Genomic DNA, 19,285 nt, shown 5'->3' on the forward strand with positions numbered 1-19,285 from the left:
CTGTCTGTAGTTTTGCCATCTTCTTTATTGATATAGGATTTGTTTTATGGTTTTGAAAAGCAGTTTTGCAGTGCAGGGGCCTATATTGTTAACTCCTTAATACCCTCTGACCCAACTACTTCTGCACTGTTACCTGTAGCTGCAAGGCTGACCTGACCCAGGGCTTCTCTTTCAATCCAATGGGTTAAATTTCTTCTTAAAAGGAAAGAGCAGGAACCTTAATTTGCATTACCAGCAGTAATGCACACAAGATGTTACAGTGAACAGTACTACAGCATATTTAGTGATACTGCAGGATGCCACAAGTATGAGTTCTTTTTCAATTGTAAATATCCACAGAAGTGCAACACAGAAAAAAAATTATTGTTTTTTCATATAACCCTTTTGACAGTTTGTCGTTCAGGATTTCAATCTGTAGCCCATCACCTTTTCTTTGACACCAAGAAATTTGTCACCTTTAACATCAGGTTAAAGGAACAACAGAAAGGAACAACAGTCTTATCCAGAAAGCCAGGATTTCCTGTATCTGTTGATGCATTTTACTCAGTCCTCTCTTATAGAAGGGTTAGGTCCCAGAAAAAGAAAAATTAAGATTCACTGCATCTAACCATATCTCAGACTCTTGTGTGCTTCCTCTATTCTTTAAAACTCAGTGTAGTCTCATCTAGCTGGTTCCCTCCACAGGGATATCCCGCCCTCACCTCCCATCCATAGCAGAGATTTGCATTCCTGCTCAATGCCTATGTTTAATTTTGGACATATGTATTCATTCTAATGAGGGATAAAACCCCTGGGTGCCTAGACTGATCTGATAAGCACCACTGAATGCACAACTGCAGGCAAACTCTAAGCATGTTTGCTTATTTCCCACAACAGGTTCTGTCCACTGAAACATGGCTTGAAATTAAAGGGTAAGCAAAAAACCTCATAAGGGGGAAGGAAAAGAAGGGAGATGAAAACAACTTTCTTTAACCATCCTGTTTGTCACTCTCCAGACTGTTCCTGTTTAATCTTGCCCTGAGGTATTCCTTACCAGACGTTCCATGGAAGAACATCATACAGGGGTATAAATACTTGTTCACACACATACAGTTCTGATGGAAGAACAGGATTATTTCCTGTGCTACCTCACTCAATGATAGGATCATTCAGTACCTCTTGTTCCTCCAGACCTCCCAACAAGGCTTTATCTGAGTATTCTGCTTAATTTAGTCTTAAATGTGTGAAATTCACTGGTCTACATAGTTTTAAAAGAAAAGTCTTTGGAAAGAAGAAATAGAAACAACTACTCCTGTTCTGCACATCCTTGCTAGTCCTAGGGTTTACAATGGGGGATAAATTGAGCTGTGTGAGATCTATGAAGTGGCAGTCAGAGGAATTGTATTCTGCCTGATCCTTATCAGACAATGATTACTGGTTGGTATTTCTCCCTCACATTCAACCCTGGGTTTTATTAGCTACCAAATCAACCTCTGCAGCTTGGTGGGAAAGTCACCCTGAATTACCTTCCTGAACATTTTCTGGATTTCAAATTCTCCACGACATGATAACAAATAGAGCTATTTTGGGAAAAAGACAAGATGCTTTATACTTGGCACTATTCCACAAGGCTATCATTAATGCTAGACAATTCCAAAAAGGCAATCGAGTTTAGTCTAGCAAGGCAGAGGGTTACATTTTTGATTACAAAGTAGGAAATTAAAAGTTATCAAAACCAAAACAACAAGTAAGACACAGAACATATTTGAAACAGTTCAATTCTCCCAGCTGTCTTAAGACTTCTCTGAGTCATGTCCCTGGAGCAGATATGGGAGAAGATGAGATTTGGTACAACTACATTGCAAATTTTGACTTTTAGAAATAACATTATTGTGAAAACAGAAACTCAAGTTTGAGGTGGCTGAGGTGGCTCAGAGCTGAACGTATCACTCTCTTCACTTCATGCAACATCCATTTCCTCCCCCTCATTTTTGGTCCCATCTTGAATGACATTAACATTTTCTCTGCCTGGGTGATTTTCTGACTTTATAGAGTGTTTTTGTACATTCTTTTAGCTTAAGCAATCTTCAAGAGGGATAATATTCTTCCAGGTTCATACAGCACTTGAAGTCATATCTCTATACCTGCTCTTTAACTCAACACACTTTAATATGTCATTTTATCTTCAGAGGGTCACTATACAACATTCATCATACAGATGATATACTTGGTGTGAATGAATGTGTGCTCCCTCCCTAACATTTAAGGGAAGGAGCTTTCAAATAACGTGTGCCCCACTTTCCCCTAACACAGAATGGCTGAGGTAGGAAGGGAGATGTGGTTTATCTGGTCCAAACCTCCTGCTCCAGCAGGGCCATCTCTTCTCCTCTGGAGGGAAAGGAGAAACCTCTCATCTTCTGAATTTTCAGGTCTCTGCTGTGGCTGATCTGATCTAATCTAATGACAACAATAGTCCTATTTCACATTAGAGGTTAGGCCAGAAGTACTTTCCATCCATATATCTAATCCCATAAATGTGAGTAAGCTTCATTCACTAGAAAGATTTTTATTTTTCTCTTGATCAAAAAGTTCCCCCATTCAGCAAGTGAAAGATCACTGCTGTCAAGTGCCTTATGCCTCTGATTTCACTCCCACTTTGCAGTTCTACATCCACTACTGGCACTGCCACAAGCCGAACGTTTTGGGTACTGTCACACTGGAACATTCACAGCTCTGTATTTTTAATGCTATCATGGCTTGGTTCATTAACTGCTCCACTTGAACTGTGTCCTCCTTTCATGAAATATTTACAGCTCTTTGGTAATATTTTGTACATCTGTTTTTTCCCCCCATTCATCTAAAAGCCATTACTACTGTTTTCATAATAAGGGACTGTTTTACTGAACAAAGATAACAGTAGCTAAGTCAAGAACAACATGAACAAATTAAAAAAGGAAGTAAGGCCATTTAGAATTGAACAATACAGTATACACAGCCACAATATTTAAGTATGTTATTCCCTGCTGACACTAAATAATATTGGAGTGTATTATCTTGTATTAAATGAACTGAAGTTAAAACAGTACATTCCAGTCACCTAAAGTAGCACTATTAAATTTTATTAGAAGTTGGGGATAGGTCTGCTGTTTCAAATTAGCATATACAATAAACCTTCTATTTGAAAATGATAGAAATAAATTTTGATTTGTCATTGAAAGCTACACAACCAGTTGCTTTTTCCTTATTCACAAGTTAAATCTGTACCTGGCAAAGTCACATCCCTCCTTGTGTTAGCATTCCCCACAGTGGCCAGCAGTTCCCTAATTTCAGCAGAGTGCACACATCATTGGAGCTCTGAACACTGAGGCACTTAGACTAACCCTGTGGAAGGTATTCAAAGGGAGCCAATAGAGAAAATACTAACCAGAATCCAAGTGTTCCTTGGAATCATGTGTTCATGGAAGACAAACTTTACCTAAGTTTTCAGAGTGTCCATTTGATGATGAAAACTTGGTTTTTTATGCATACAGACGTAGAGTGCAGAAAAAACATAAATCTTTGGTAGAAGAGTAAATCTAAAGCTATTTATTAGTTTATTAATGAAGGAGAACATAAATCTGAAGTTTTAAAGTATTTATCTTTTACATTTGCTAAGTTTCTGCATGAACAGGTTCAATACAGCACTTTTATACTGAAAGAACCTGTCAAAAGACAGAAAGGCTAATTAATAATTTGATCTACTGATCTTCTAACCATTTAAAAAATCTTTAGTTACATACTAAAAATCTAACCAGAGTCTTGTGGATACATTGCAGTTTCCACCTTGGAGAGTCCAAATGCACTGGATGCACACTAGTGGGTGGATGTTAAAGTTATATTTGAGAAATGCAATTTAGCTACTGGCTGTAATATGAGAACTATCTGCTACAACTCCGTGCTAGGAGACAGACAGCAGCAAGACATCATTTCCTTAGCGGAGGTGGAACTGATGGGAGAAACGGGTGGAGAGTCCATGGGGGAAAGCGTGTAAAGAAAGGAGGTGGATCACTGTTCTGATAAGGAAAAGAACATTCGTGCTTGCTCAATGAAAATGATTACACTTAATGTATGCCACTAATCCTCCCACATGCCCTGAAGACCTAAGTGAGCCCATGCACATTGTTCTCTGATGTTTTTGATGGCAACTAATTAATCTTAATGAGAGGGAGTGCTGACTTTAGGGGTTTTATCTCACTGCACTGCAATTTATTTTCATTGGCAACTGGTTGACTTTTCCTTTACAACATGCAGCTTATGAATGTCTCAGTTATTTTGTCCATGCAATCACAAAGATTGATACATCCATGTTTAAAACAGTATGTTTTTTTAAAACTGCAGTTCAGAGTCCCATTTAAGTACCAAGTCCACAGTAATTTATTTAAGGGTTTATTATGTTCTCAATTACAAGTTCAGTGTCTTTTGGACCTTTTTCTCTGGCCTCCACTCTCAGTTCCTACTTGGATACTCTTGCACATCCTCCTCTCACTATTCCCTGAAGGCTTTGTTATCCAAACCACTGCTGCCTTCTTTTTCCTTGCTCAACAACAGCAACAGAGAGTCAGTGGCAAAGGAATATGGCAGAGAAATGAGTCACCACTAAGTAGCTCATTAAACTACATATCATATGGAAGAAGTTACTGTATGCATGTTGTATATTAAATATGTTGACTTGATTCCACTAATCAAATAATAAAATTCACCTTGAACGATGAAATTTGCAAGATAAGTAAAGAAATACAGAAATGAAAAAGTAATTTACTATGTTGATGAAAGCAAACCCACCCATTTCTTTCAGCTCCTAGATTTAAGTGTTGTGTTAAAACCAAATTTTTGAGTGCTTAAAAGTGAAAATAACATATGGAAGCAGTTTGGGAAATTTTGAAATCTTTTTTTTATAGGAGAAGAAAGCATGGTGGGTGTGACAAAAGTAATATATTCTAGGATTCTGTCACAGGACCTGGACTGTGCATTTGCACAGACAATACAATATCTGGGTAATTTCTGGAAGCAAATGCATCTGTTTTAAACTATATTTAGTTCCATCACAGCTTCTTTCTACTGAAGGATATAAAATTATTTACATTTAAATTTCCTGTTTAAGTCAGATAAAAAATTTTAAATGTTTTGATAGCAACTGTGGGACTTCTGGAGACATTTCCCATGGGGAGTATTATAAGCTTCCATATTCCTGCTTATGCAGGAAAGTGGGGGCTGGCCAAACAGGACATACTGCTAAAAAACCAGACTTCTTTCACCAGGTTGGAAAGCGGGAAAGACTTGTCTGAAACCTCAGGAGTGGGGATGCCTGGTTAGATGACTGCTGGATCAGAGCACATCCACAGTGTTTCCATGTTTCCATGAAACCCTCCCCCCCAGAAAACCACAAAAACCCAACAAACAGCCAAATAACAACAAAAACCAGTCCCCTCAGCCAAATTTTAGTTTGATTTTCAAGGCTGCTCTGCAATGGAGACTAGTTACTGCTAATTTACCTTTTATTTCCCTCCATGACTCAGACCATGTTGAACATTGATCATTGGTTTCACGTTGACTTACTGAAATCTGTTAATGCTCTCAACTGGCCCAATCTGGGCACCCTGAATAACCATCCCAGGTCACAGCATTGCCATAAAACAGAAATATGGATTGAGATCCAGCATTATCAGTGCTGTTGGAACCTGAATGCATTCAGGTTCTACAATAGGCTACCAATAATTTTTTTATAGCTCTTTGCCACTGATCCCCTCTTGAAAACTGATGATGAAATTTTAAAATTACTCAGGCCCTGGTTTCAAACACAACATCAAGAGTTTCTCAACACATCCCATACATCAGCATAATGAACTTAAACTATTCACTGGCTGGTCAACTTACAACAATAAACAGAAACATGAATCCAAGTTCAAAACCTCAGTTTCTTTTCTCTTATTTCCTTAAGCACACATGAAGACAGACAGATTTTATTACAGCATTTCATATGTGTTCTTAAAAGCCATGAGCTACTTGCATTTTAATCTGCAGAGCTTGAAGAAACTTGCATTATAGGAACTTTACTAACTAAACAATTCAGAACAGAAGAATTGTGAAAATTCCCAAACTTACCTAGGCACATTGTCCAGATGTATTGCAAAGTAAAAGAATTAAAAACTCCTTAAGTTGCTTTTCTGCTCTAGTCCATTCTAGATTTACCTAACATGCAGAAGATCTTCCTGCTGCTCTCCACAAGATACTCAAAAAGGCAAATGAGAGCATTCAGTACCTTGGGAAAGCACGCTGCTAGATTAGTCACCTTTACTCGATTAATTTTCATCATTAACAAGCATACCCATCTTATTTGTGATTTATGGAAATCTCATTTATAACATACATTTCTACACAGGCTTGCTTGCTTTTGCAAACTTAGATAGCTTCACCTGTTGTAAGATTTCTGACACGTTATGAAGAAAACTCCCCCACCCAATACATCTTGCCAGTATTTTTAAAAATGCAAGATAAAAACGCAAAAGATATGAAAATTGCTGATTTCAACAATGCTCGAGTATACTTCTATCCCTGCACTTGCTCATGTTTCCTGTAAATGCTAATGACAATGATTCTATGACTCACTGGCACTGTGGCAGAAAGTTAGCAAAATGACAACTAACTTCCCACAGAAATACTCCCTATCTGTAAGAGGAGAGGCAAGCAAGGAACCGGGTTAAAACCTGAGGAGAACTGCCACAGCTTCCCACCAACCATGGAAGGGCTCCTAAGATCCAGCTACATTTACCCACCTCTAATAGCATAAATACACTGTCAAGGCATGTGAAACAGATCAAATTCTTGTGTGTGATTATGTGACTTCTCCCATTATTTGCCATTTTTCTCCTTTTACTCTATTTATGATTGTTTTGCACTTTTTCAGAAAAACTTCAACTGACAGAAGGCTGCACTTTCGGCTAAAATATCAGAATAAACAGTGGGAGTTACTTCCCCCCCTGCTTATTCAGTGCCTGGACTCTGTGTATCATTACCTGACACACTGGAAAATAACTTCCTTTGCAGAGGGATTGACTTCTGATGATTAACTCTGCTTTATTCACAGATGTTTCTCAGTGGTGTCATGTGACAATCCTGCACATGCATTTCTGTTATTTAGATTTCTCCCCCTCTTTTTTTCCCTCTCAGCAATAGTGGCTTGGCTTCCCCTGCTCTGGAGTACTGGCTGTAGAGAGGCTGCTTTTAACAAGCAGCACATTCTGTTTTAAAGCCTCTTGCATGGAATACAAATCCTTGAATGTTTTCCAGAAATCTGAAGTGTGTTGACTTCTATATTCAGAATAATAAACACAACTGTGCTTGTCTAACTAAAAAGAAGTGGAAGTGCAGTTCTGTGACCCATTCAGGATAGAGCAGTCAAAGTACATTCACCCTGTCCACACTCTCAGTATCACAACTGGGTTTCTCTGGGTGGGAGTGGTGGGGGTTTGGCAGGGGTGGTGTTGTTTGAATCGTACTTATTTTTATTAAGTAGTTCCTTGGAGTAGCAGCCAAGATTTCAAATAGTTCCCATAACATAGCTGACTAATAATCAAGGTGCTCCTCAGTTTCAGCCATTGAATTGGGCAATTCCTTGAGCAGGGCATTACCCCATGCTATCAACAAACTGAGTATGCCACTTTCCATCAGCAGCCGACAGCCTGGGAAAATATTGCTTGACTGGCATTGCAATTCTTTAACTAAAAAAATAAAAGCCTTCAAACTCTACAGCCTCTAGGGATGTTAAGTTTAGCTAAAAATCTAAATGTTAAATTCCACCCAACAGGAATGCACAGCAGCATCTCAAAGTAAGATGCTGTGACTAAGGATATGGTAATGCCATAAGGAAAAAAAAAAAAAAAAATTAAAGCACAGCGGTGCCCAAGTTAGGCAGTGTAAAGTCGACTGTGATATCATAGAAAGCAAGTAATGCCAACTCAGAGGGAGGAATTACCCAGTTGCACCTTATTCTGCTCTTTTATGTTTATGTTGAGGCAATACTGATGTTTAAGCCAATACACAAAGCTAATAAAGTTAAATTCTAACATCAATGCCATAGCTGGGCTCACTTGAAAAAATTAAACAGTCAAATTGTTCAGGTCACAGCCCAGCTGGGGCAACAGGAGATCAGCTAAGGACATGGATTTTGGTAGCTCCCTCTGAAGTCAGCATGAGGACTTATAATAACCATTTTTATCAAAGCATCAGCCAGAGGAAAAAACCCAAATGTGGTCAGAAGAAAGAGATGCATTCTAGGTACTGGCACTGCCTCCTTTTGTTTATGCCCATTTCTGCTGTGATAGGCAGGGAATATTTGTCTTTTGTTGAACATGTTAATCTAGTTTTTCAATTGTATTTCTGCTGTTCACCAGTGGGAGAGTAAAAATCTGGTTTTCAGCTAAAAATATTTTTCAGCCTTATTTGATATGAAATCTTAAGTTCTTTATAAAATAAAAGGGGTTTTGTGTCTATACTAATTTATTAACAACTAGAGAAGCTTTGGGTTTTTATACTACAGCAGAATAAGATATGGCAGGGACCGAACTTCCCATCACCATCAAAATGCTGTAGAGCTTTAAGGCAAAGAAAACTGCAGAAGGAATTTTTAAATAGCAAGCAATTTTCTTCCAGAAAACCCCCCTTCCCAGTTTCATACAGGAAAGCACAATGATTTTAAGCAGGGCATTAATTTGAGACTATACATTGCAGTTGCTTTCCTACTCAGTGTTATCTACTGGCTTTCTCACTGCTTCCCTTAATATTGAACTAGAACAAAGGGAAGTCTGTCAAAACTTTTAATTCCTTAATTGGCATATCTGAGCTAATGAATGAGATTTTCAAAAGGCAAAAAACTGGTTCAGACAAGAGCAGAACAGTTATTTATATGCTTTTGGGAAAGGGAAACGTATAACATTTATACACAGCTGTAAGTTCATAAAATTATAAAATCAATACATGATTGTAGCTTCATAGGACCATTCACTTCGATTTTTGGACATTAACAGCTCTGTTAAGTGTTGAATTTCAGAGGACCATGAGGGGAAGTTTCTTACAAATGACCAGATTCTGATCTGCTTGTGAAATAATCAAGTACAGTTGTTAACAGACACAGGCAATTAATTTTCCTACAGCTTTATTTCATTTGTAGTCAGAATTAAACTGCTCCCTTCCTTGGGAAGGATGGCCTCTCTTTTTAGACACTGCCACTCAAACTGCTTGTGGCAAAGTTCCAGCTCCTCACAGGTTCCCTGTTTAATGCCTGTCACTGCCCCAAATATTCAGCTCCACTCCAATTTAGCTCTACCACCTTCATGTCTACACATTATCTGAACTTTCCCTTTAAAATCCTTAAAAATAGTCAAGCCCTACAACTGCTGATAAGACTACATCAGTGTTTTGCTTTCACCGAAAACAGCAGAACAAAAGGGAAAAGGCCACAATGCCCAACACACCATCAGGAATTAAATGGACAGAGAACTTCCATCTAAAAGGAAGCAAATGAAAAACCTCTTTTCCAGCTTTCAAGAATACCTGACAACCTGGTAATTTTCAAATCAGGAGGTTCCTGCTAGGTTCCCATGGAGGCTTTTTAATATTACAAAATAATAATACAAACACTGTAGTTATACCCTACCAGGTGCAATCCTCACCGCAGCCCTCAGCACAACGCCACCTCAGAGCAGCTTGTATGTTCTGCTGCTGGTGATGCAAGACCAGTGAGATACAGGACACACCAGTCATTATCCTGGACTCCCTTGGAAGGCTGCCTAACTTGCCCTTGCAGTTTAGTTCTGTTTTGATTCTCCCTGGGCCAAAACACAAACCTCTGATTGTGTTTGTCAGTGTGGCATCCACAGACCTACCCTGGATCTAAACCAAACCATGTGAGTACATTTGCCATTTGATGTGGTTGCCCCTTGAGAATTAAGGCAAAGCTCTGAGGTGGGGTTTTAAGCAATCTCTTTCCAAAGCTAGCTGGCTTTGCTGACAGGGGCAGAAGACTGCCCTGGAGGGGTCTGCAGAAGGAGTTGATGCAGACTGCAGCACCAAAACAGACCAGGTTGGCTAATACAGAGTTGGGAAGACATTGCCATTAATATCTCCACCTCTGCTGCATTTTCAAAACTTTTTATTGCATAACCCAGGGGAGAAAACCAGAAAAGGTGCCTGTGATGCAACACTAACATTTTAACAAGGAGTCCCCTGAAATGTTCCTCTACCACTTGGTGATAGAAACCACAAATCACAGAAGCATATTAACAGAGAAGGATGGAAGGGACTAGGTATGATCAGCCGCTTTTCTGTATAAGCCATGACTCCCCGCTAGATTAGTAAGTAAAATCAGAGTACGATAACTCACAATTATTAACAGCAAAGATGTTGCTTCTTCCAAAATGCTTCAGATTCCACTCAAAAACTTTGGTTTTTAAAGCCACCAGTTGTCGATCAGTGCCAAGAAGCACTCTGAAATATTCCTGCTATTGAAAACATTTGCTCAGAATGACCAACTACAGGGCCATGGATGTCTTAGTATATGTTATGTACTTTCAAAAGATAACTTAAGCTACATAAATTTAGAGCTACCTGAATGCCCCTCCACTCCAAGGCTTCCAAAACTCTACAGTAAGAGATTGGATTACAGCTAATAATATAAGCCCCTTACAATGAGGTGAGTGAAAAAGCAAGCTCATCTCAGTCAGAAACACTGTCCATGCTCTTCTTTGGTAACGGCCAAAACAATAGTCCCCTTTGAGAGTTATGCAGCTCAAAGTTCTGGAGACAGAATGGTCTTGATATAATTTGGGGCTTTGTTTCTACAGCCCTTTGGCCCAGCTAACAAAAATCATAGAAAACCCTTGTGAGTAGAGAAGTACTGTGAACAGATTTGCCTCATATCCACTAGGAATAAAAACAGTCTAGTAGGTGCCCAAGTTTTCAAGTCATGGTCTGATTTTCTTGAGAAACACGAGATATGCCCATGCACAAGACAGTGTTGGTTATAACTTCTCACTTAATGTTCACCATGTCCTGTGTTAGTGATACTGGCACTGGAGTAGTCACAATCTCATTTTCCCCTCAAAAAAAGACTCCAAGGCAGCATTATCTGAAGAGATCTTTGAGTAGTTTGCTGTTTGTACAGCACAACATCCCAAGACACTGAGTATAAATACACTATAAATTATCCTCTCAGTAACAGCCTTTCATATAAATCAAGGATCCTGCTGGTCTTCTCCCCTTCCTATGTCTGGAATCAGCAGTCAAAGAGGGTACATGTGCACACCTCCACTCAATACAGGGCTTTTCACATTCCCTGGGTGGCCTCAGAAGTGTCTCTGTGTATTGAGCTAGACAGCACTAGATAAACAATTCTTAACTGGAAAAGAGCTTCAGCAGCTGATTTGGAAGGCAAAGCAGAATAAATACTATGTCAGTATAAATCCAGCTGCCGTGCCTTTTGCTTTCTGTCCTCTTGCCATTTCTAACTTTGGCTGACAGTATTTCCTTTGGGAATCTAGAAAAAACATGCAATTCCCAGCAGTTCCAGCTGCAGTCATGAACTTCCTCTAGGTTAGAGGTGCACAGAACTAAATGTCTGTTTTCCTAAGCCCAGTGAAAATCCAGAAAAACTACTTTATATTTCATTAGCCTATCTTTAGAGGGATTATAGTGAAAATAAGAATCTACTCCATGGCTGTATTTATTTGTCATAACAAAGGTTCAGACTTGTGAGGACTATTCTTTGCCAGTCAGGAGCCAAAACTGAACAGCAAGAACAGCCATTAGGCTAAGAGTTAAAAATGACAACAATTTGCTAAGACCCATGGCAAGTTTATGCCCATTTCTTTTCAGAATTCTCACAAAGGATAAGCCATTTATTGCTTGAATCTGTCATCTAATCCTTATTTCTACTCCTCCACTTTCCAAATCAAGTTTTATGGCGATTTACAGACATATTCTACCAGTTTTTGTCATAATAAGAGCTACTTTATTCCATAAATAATTTTACAGTATTATCAATCCTCGATGAAAATCCACAATGTCAAGCTGATATTTCCTGAGCAAGAGTAGTATGCAGCTGCTGCTCTATACTACCTGTCCATCTCATTTCAAAAGCTAAACATGACATAAATGAAATAACTTCTTGTGCATGGGTAACTTCAAACTATTTTTGTCATTAACTCAGCAAAGAGGAGTGAAACAGTGATCAGGTATGAGCTTGTTTCATGTAAGAAGATATTCTGGCCCAGATTTCAAGAGAATCACCTTTAAAGCACTTTCTACAATGCAGAGGTGATGTTTATTTTCTTGAACCATTATAGACTCAAGACAAAAGAATACTAAAATTCTGGAAAACCAAGGATTAATAATCTACACTAGGTGGCACTGCTACACACGGCTTAAGTCTCTTTGCTGTGGGTTCAAATTAAACCTGATTTTTGAACAAAATCTGTATTAAGTTTGAGGCAGGTATTTTGGGGAAGCTTTGGCAAAGAACACGGAAGCATTCTTTGTTCTCCTGCAATCACAGACAGTTTTCACTCTGTAATTATTATCTAGAAACCAACCAGTAGGAGTCTTAATGCTAATGCTGTTCCCTCCTGCAGGAATTCCACACCTGCTGTCTAAGCCAGTCCTTCAACAGTCACACACACAAAGCCACACTTTGCTTTTGCAACACAGACAGCCCAGTCCTGTTCTCTTCCACTGAAAACCCCCAACCAACCAACACCACCACCACCAACAACAAAGTAGTGTTTCACTACACACATAAAGGCTTGATAAAGTTGGTTGTGGTTATCAGTATAAAACGTTTGGTTTGCAGCCAGTAGGCATTAAAATGCAACAGTTCAAGACTGTGAACTAAACTTCTCCTAATCAGTGATTGGAGACAGGCAGAGCTGTGAAGATTTGTCCCAAAGCAAGCAAGGCCAACTGAATTTTAGACAGAAGTGTGAACACAGCCTGAAGAAATACAAAGTTTCTAAAAGCAGAATCTGTTATGGCCAAATTAATCTTTCATTCTGAGTTTCAGAATTTTAAAATCCACTGTCAAAGCACTGAGACAGAAGAATTATTGATCCCTATTGACTCATACACCTAGAGAACTGTAAATGTTGGGTTTAATCTGAGTCACATGCCTTTAGGAGGTTATATTCCTGTCTTGCTGAGTATCACAAAACACAAATTCACTGCTTTAAAAAAAAAGATCCTACAAGAAAAATTTCTATGACTTAGGGGGAAAGAAACCCCAACCCAAACCAACCATTTTGTAGAATTCTCACTCTTCTGTGATAAACATCAGCATTTCCTTAAAGTCTCCTCATAAGTCTTCTCTGATTACAAACTTGTGCAGCAGGGGAATCTTAATAAACAAATCAATGGAGTTTTTAATTTCAAATTATCATAAAATAGGTCTTTTTACTTAAAGATATTTTTTCAGTATAATCAGTCTCAGTAGAGCAGAATACAATTTTTTCCTCCAGATTAATACCTTTACCATCTTTTACCCAGAAAAAAACAAACCCTTAGTCTGTGAATTTTAGTGAGAACTACATAGTAGAGTCTCATTCTTTGCTTGATCCAAAACAGGAAAAGAGAAAAAGTAGAACAAGAACTATGATCTTGGCAACTAAAATGTCTCCTCTGTATTAAAAAACCCTGTAAGACAGAGTTTATAATCATCCCCTCTTCAAAAGAAGTATTAGCAGATGTTACTATGCCATACATTGATTTGTGGGGTTGCTGTTATCTTTAAACCAAGTTTTAATCAAATTTCATTATCAGAACAGGAAGCAACAAACTGAAAGCAAACACTCCTGCTCCAGTCAGCTTTTCATATTCCTTTGCTTTGGTTTCATTTCAAGTGTCTGACTTTTATTTATCTAAGAAAGGGGAAAAAAAAAATCAGTGTCTTCTGGAAAAACTGCAAAATGGAAATGCTGAAATGTATAAACCAGCTCACTGGCAGGTCCTCCTGACAGCAAGGCAAGAGATTGCATCTTTCTTGAAAGGCCAGAAAGTATCTGGCAGTCCCAAATTATTGAACTCATTCTACCATGTGACTTCAATTAAAACAGTATTAGCTACTACCTTTCTGAACTTGAAAACTAGCCCTGTATGAAGAAGTTTGAATATTCAAGTCTCTGATGCTGGGATGGAGTCCAAAAGGACAGAAATAAACTGACAGCATCCTGAAATCATCCTACTACAGCATCTTACTAAACTGCCTAAGACTGGATGGGTGGTGGTATCATGCTCATTGCAGAGAGGACAATGGTCTTACACCACATGATTTGAGTGCCCTGTTCTCCATGGTTGGTTTTTTGGATTTTTTTGTGGAAGACAGGAAAGAAAACAAAATGTATATGCTGATCCAGCCTGCAGGAAAAACGTCCTCAGAGACAGGCTGCTCAGAGGAACGATGCAATGTGAATTGGGTGGATTAGTTCAGAACAGGAGCCTTATCCTCAGTCTCTCTATCCAGCTCCCAGATGACTGGCAAACACTTCCCAGGGCAGATACCCGGCATATGCTGGGAATAGTAGGGCAGGAATCTGAACCAGAGGAATTGCTTCATTCAGTCTCAGTTCTGTCCTGAAGCATTTCTAACACAGATAAGAAATGAAACAACCTCAGTAGGTGAGAATAAAAACCTGACACACATTAGTTACTGAGCAAGGCTGCCAGGAGCACTGCAAGCAGAGACTTAAGGACAACCAAATTCAGTGGAGAGGGGTACATGCAGTGGAAGATCTCTCATTCAACTGAGAAGCTGCTTTCCTGTCAAAAACCTCAAGAAAATTGTTTGTTCTCACAAAATGATTTGAATTTTGACAAGTCAGTATTTTCCCTTATGTATTCTATGTAAAGCAGTCATTTTAGGTAAAGCCATTAGGAAAATTCCCCACAAGAGTTCACATTAGTATTCCACTGCAAGATCAGGATCTGAAAAGCAATACTGCATTCTGCAAGATTTCAAAAGAAACAGGCTCCTGCAGTTCCTCACACTATATAAAATAATTTATGAAAGTGTTTCATATATCTTTGGATGAACTTACAAGGCTGCTTTCCTCATGTTTCTGAGAAGAAAAATGAGATTGCTTTTCTTTCTCTTTTCTGAAATGAAAACTTTTATTCTAATGTATTCCTAACTTTCCATGAGAGATGAAATAAGAGACTGAGGGGGAGATGGGACACAAATAACACAAAGAAGACAAAAAAACCCCCATAGAATGGTTTGGGTTGGGAGACACTTTAAAGATTATCTAGATACAACATGTTCCACTAGACCAGGCTGCTCCAAGCACAATTTCAGGGATGGGACAGCCACAACTCCTCTGGGCAACCTGTGCCAGTTAGTGCCTCACCACCTTCACAGGGAAGAATTTCTTTCTTATATTTAAATCCAACCCTTCCCTCTTCAAGTCTAAAGCCATTACCCCTTGTCCTGTCACTGCATGCCCTTGCCAGAAGTCCCTCTCCAGCTCTCTTGGAGCCCTTTTAGGCACTGGAAGGGGTCTAAGGTCTCCTCAGAATCTTCTCTACTTCAGACTGAACATCCCCAGCTCTCTCAGCCTGGCTCCAGAGCAGAGGTGCTCCAGCCCTCTGAGCATCTCATGGCCTCCTCTGGACTTGCTTCCACAGCTGCACATCCTTCTTGTGTTGGGGGCCCAGAGCTGGAGGCAGCTCTGCAGGTCTCAGGAGAGTAGAGCAGAGGGCACAATCCCCTCCTTCTGCTGCAGCCCAGGACATGTCTGGCTTTCCGGGCTGAGATCACACATTGCTGGGTCAGGCTGAGCTCCTCTTCCACTAACACCCCCACATCTTTTTCCTCAGGGCTGGTATCAATGTCCTCAAGCCCATTAACACAACAAAACCTGGAAATCTGTTTATATTAAAACTTAATTTGTTTATGAAATAAAAATTTTGCATCCCAATACCTACTGACATGCAAATATCCCATTTAACAGTAAAGGTCCTGCAGTACTTTAGTACAGGGTTTAATACAGTGGAATTGTTTTTCAGCTGGCTGTACTGCTGGTCATGGGCCTGGCAAATGAGGCCTTCAAGTCTAGTCTTAGCACTGTGGGATTTTTCAGACATACACAAAAACCCCTCCAAACCCCACATCACTACTTATTCTAAAAATGCAGGAAACAGTAAGTATATAGGAAGTTCACAAAGTTACAATTCTGCTTTTTGAAGGGTGAAGAGCATTATTCACTCAGATGCTACTGGAGCCCATAATATTTACACTTAGCCATTAGGAGGGAACAAAAAAAAGTGATAGATCCTTATTTTTTCATAATGGGTTTAATGGTTCAGTAGTAACTGATACACCTCCACTGCAGCAGATGGGACTCCCTTCACCACAGGTGGTCTTCTTTGAGCACAGTGTCTAAGCCCAGAGTTTCCTACCACAGGTTGGTAAAGGCAGGTTTCCCAGCAAAGATAAACAACTCAGCACAAGGCAGTTCAGCTCCCATGCAGCCACACCCTCCACCTGGCAGGGCTGCAGGCACTATCAAAGCCGGCTAAAAAACCACACCAGAAAGCCTGTTTCTCACCTGTCAGGCTGGTTTTAGGTCACGTGAGGGAGGAGGGTGAGGGAATGACTCTCCAGCCCCGCTCTTCCATGTTTTCAGCACAAGTGATTCAACATTTTAAGAGTAGTTTCATTATGCTATGCCTTAAATTATGGCATATATTTGTGAATTCCCTGTTTGGACAAAGCTACAAGAAGTTGGGAGTGTTTTGTCTGTCACAAACATAAGCCAAAGGAGGGAGGTTGTAAAAGCTAGTCACACAGAATTTGAAAACCAGGCTTAATCTGAGAGGTGACGCTGCTATTGCTTCCAGTAAAGACAAAAAAAAAAAAAAAAAAAAAAAAAAAAAAAAAAAAAAAAAAAAAAAAAGCCTAAAAACTCCAACATCCAAAGGTTTGAATAAAAAATGAGAGCTTGCTGTAGTCCTGGGTTAGATGTCAGAAGAAACTAGATGTCAGAAGAAACGGGAAGATGCACATCCACGTGGCCCCCTTGTTCCTCGCAACACACCCACTGGATCTGGTTGCAATTCCACCCTCCTCAGGAATTCAGCAGCAGCGCCAATCAGCCCTGGCTATCTATAAACTGTCGTGAGGATTTTGGAACAGATGTCAGCAGCTTTATTGACAGTCAATTATTTTAAACTTTTGTTTGGATGCAAATAAAAGCTTTAATCCCATCTGCCAAACACTGAAAGGTTAAGGCAGATGAGAAGACCTTATGCCACAGGAAGAAGCTTTTATCTTCTACAAATGTGACGGTCAAAATTTGAAGGGGATTAAAAAGCTCAAAGATGATATTGTTATATCTAAAAAAACCAAAGCAGAACACACAATCTCAAAGGTGAACAATTTTAGGATCACAAGCTAAGCGCTTTGAAGTAAAACTGTCCAAGTTACCACAGCATCAAATAACGTCCTGTGTTCTTGGAGTAGCTGCTACGATAAAGTTTAATGTATTATTAGATCCCATACTTAGATTGTAAAAGAAAGTATCAAAAAGCCTTGCCTTCTCTGTCCTGAGAGGAACACTACAGAAATGAGGATATTATAGGAATGGCTGAACAACTCATCATGGTTTATGTACACAAGGGGATGAAGCATAGTGCAGCACTGGCTGACAGTATACAACAGATTCCATATGTGCAACACTGAAGCAGATGGAAAAAGTGAATCATCCTGCACAGTATGCAATGAGCAGTTTATGGCATTCAACATGCACACGAATACGGGTTCAGAACTTCACAACACCCCTCACTCATAGCTAGACTCTTATTTATGGGGAAAAAAGTGTTCAAAGCTTTATTTATATATATATATATATAAGTGTTGTACTTTTGATTTAGTGGGGGAATTGAAGTAATTTTTGTTCTCAGGTGTTAGCAATGATTTGCAAGTGCACTTTGTTAGCACACAGCAGCATCCTTTGGGCTGAAGACTTTAAACTGATACTGTACAGGATTCTGTGGTTTGCAAAAAGAGTAACCTTGCTGTGCATGTTTTGATTAAGTTTGTACCTGAAGCACACAGTAAGTGTGGCTAACTGCAAAGATGAAGCTGATTTTTAGAATGCTGATGGCTGTCCTAGTAAAGTAGAAGCTCCTTGTTTAGAGTACAGCCTCAGTGGAGAAACTAAGTAGTGTTGTGTACCTTCAGTGGCCTCACTGTCTCCTTTTATATCCACCTCAGGGCTGCAGTTCCTTTTCACCCCTTGTTTATCCTGCTGTGAGGAACATCTCAGTGCCTGGTTGAGCCAGCAAGGCAGGGAGATGTTTGGGCATCTCCAGAGCCAGAGCCAGGACATTCATCTGAGCTGCCTCAGCAGCCCTGACTCGCTTTGCTCCTCGCCTGCTACTGGGACAGTCAGCAACCAAATGCATGCAACCTGGAGAGGAAGGGGAGTTGGACAGAGACTGCAGATTTAACACAAGAGGAAATGAATAGATACTTGTGAAATTAAATGAGGATCGTTACATGTTGTTTTGGGAAGGTATTGATAAATTGGGGCAGTAAGTCACTGTGGTGGCAGTAAGCTTGTGCATAATAAAGGAATATGAGAAAAGATACAGAAACATGTTTTTTCAACTGTAAGAGCCTACGGAATGGGGTTTCAATGAAAGGAGAATAAACAGCTTGATATGGTTCATTCAGAAGAATTCAACAACAAAGAAGGCTCAAAGTTCTCAAATAGACCATACCTTTTTGAACTTCAGTACTGTCCTTGTAATGCATGATTAGAAAAAAATCCTGCTCTTCTCATGTAAGGGAAATGGCCTGACCCCTAAGAGAGAAGAAAAAACTTAATACTACTCTAGGATCTTGCATATATGTGCCCTTTTGGGGCTTAAATGGAAAGCTTCTCTTACCAGGTTGAGTCAGACCTGTTCATAGTGATGGGAGAATACTAGCTGCATTTAATTCTAAATAGATAATTAAAAAAAAAAAAAAAAATCAGCACAGCTTCTTTGAATTGAATGGTCAGTATTAGCTTCCTCCTAGCCCTCACTAACAGAGCTTGAATGGTAGCTGGTCTTGTGGCTAAGAAAACAGGACATGTGGGTGAAGAGGGAGAGGAACCAACCCCGTTTAGGGTGATGACTGGAGGTGCCCCACTATGAAAGCAGCCTCTCAGGCAGAACAGGTACTGCAGCATTGGACACTGAGCAGTTCCACTGGGAGGAACTGACACATAAAAATCCAGTC

Source organism: Coloeus monedula (assembly GCF_965178545.1).
Source record: "Coloeus monedula genome assembly, chromosome: 16".
Lineage (NCBI taxonomy): Eukaryota > Metazoa > Chordata > Aves > Passeriformes > Corvidae > Coloeus > Coloeus monedula.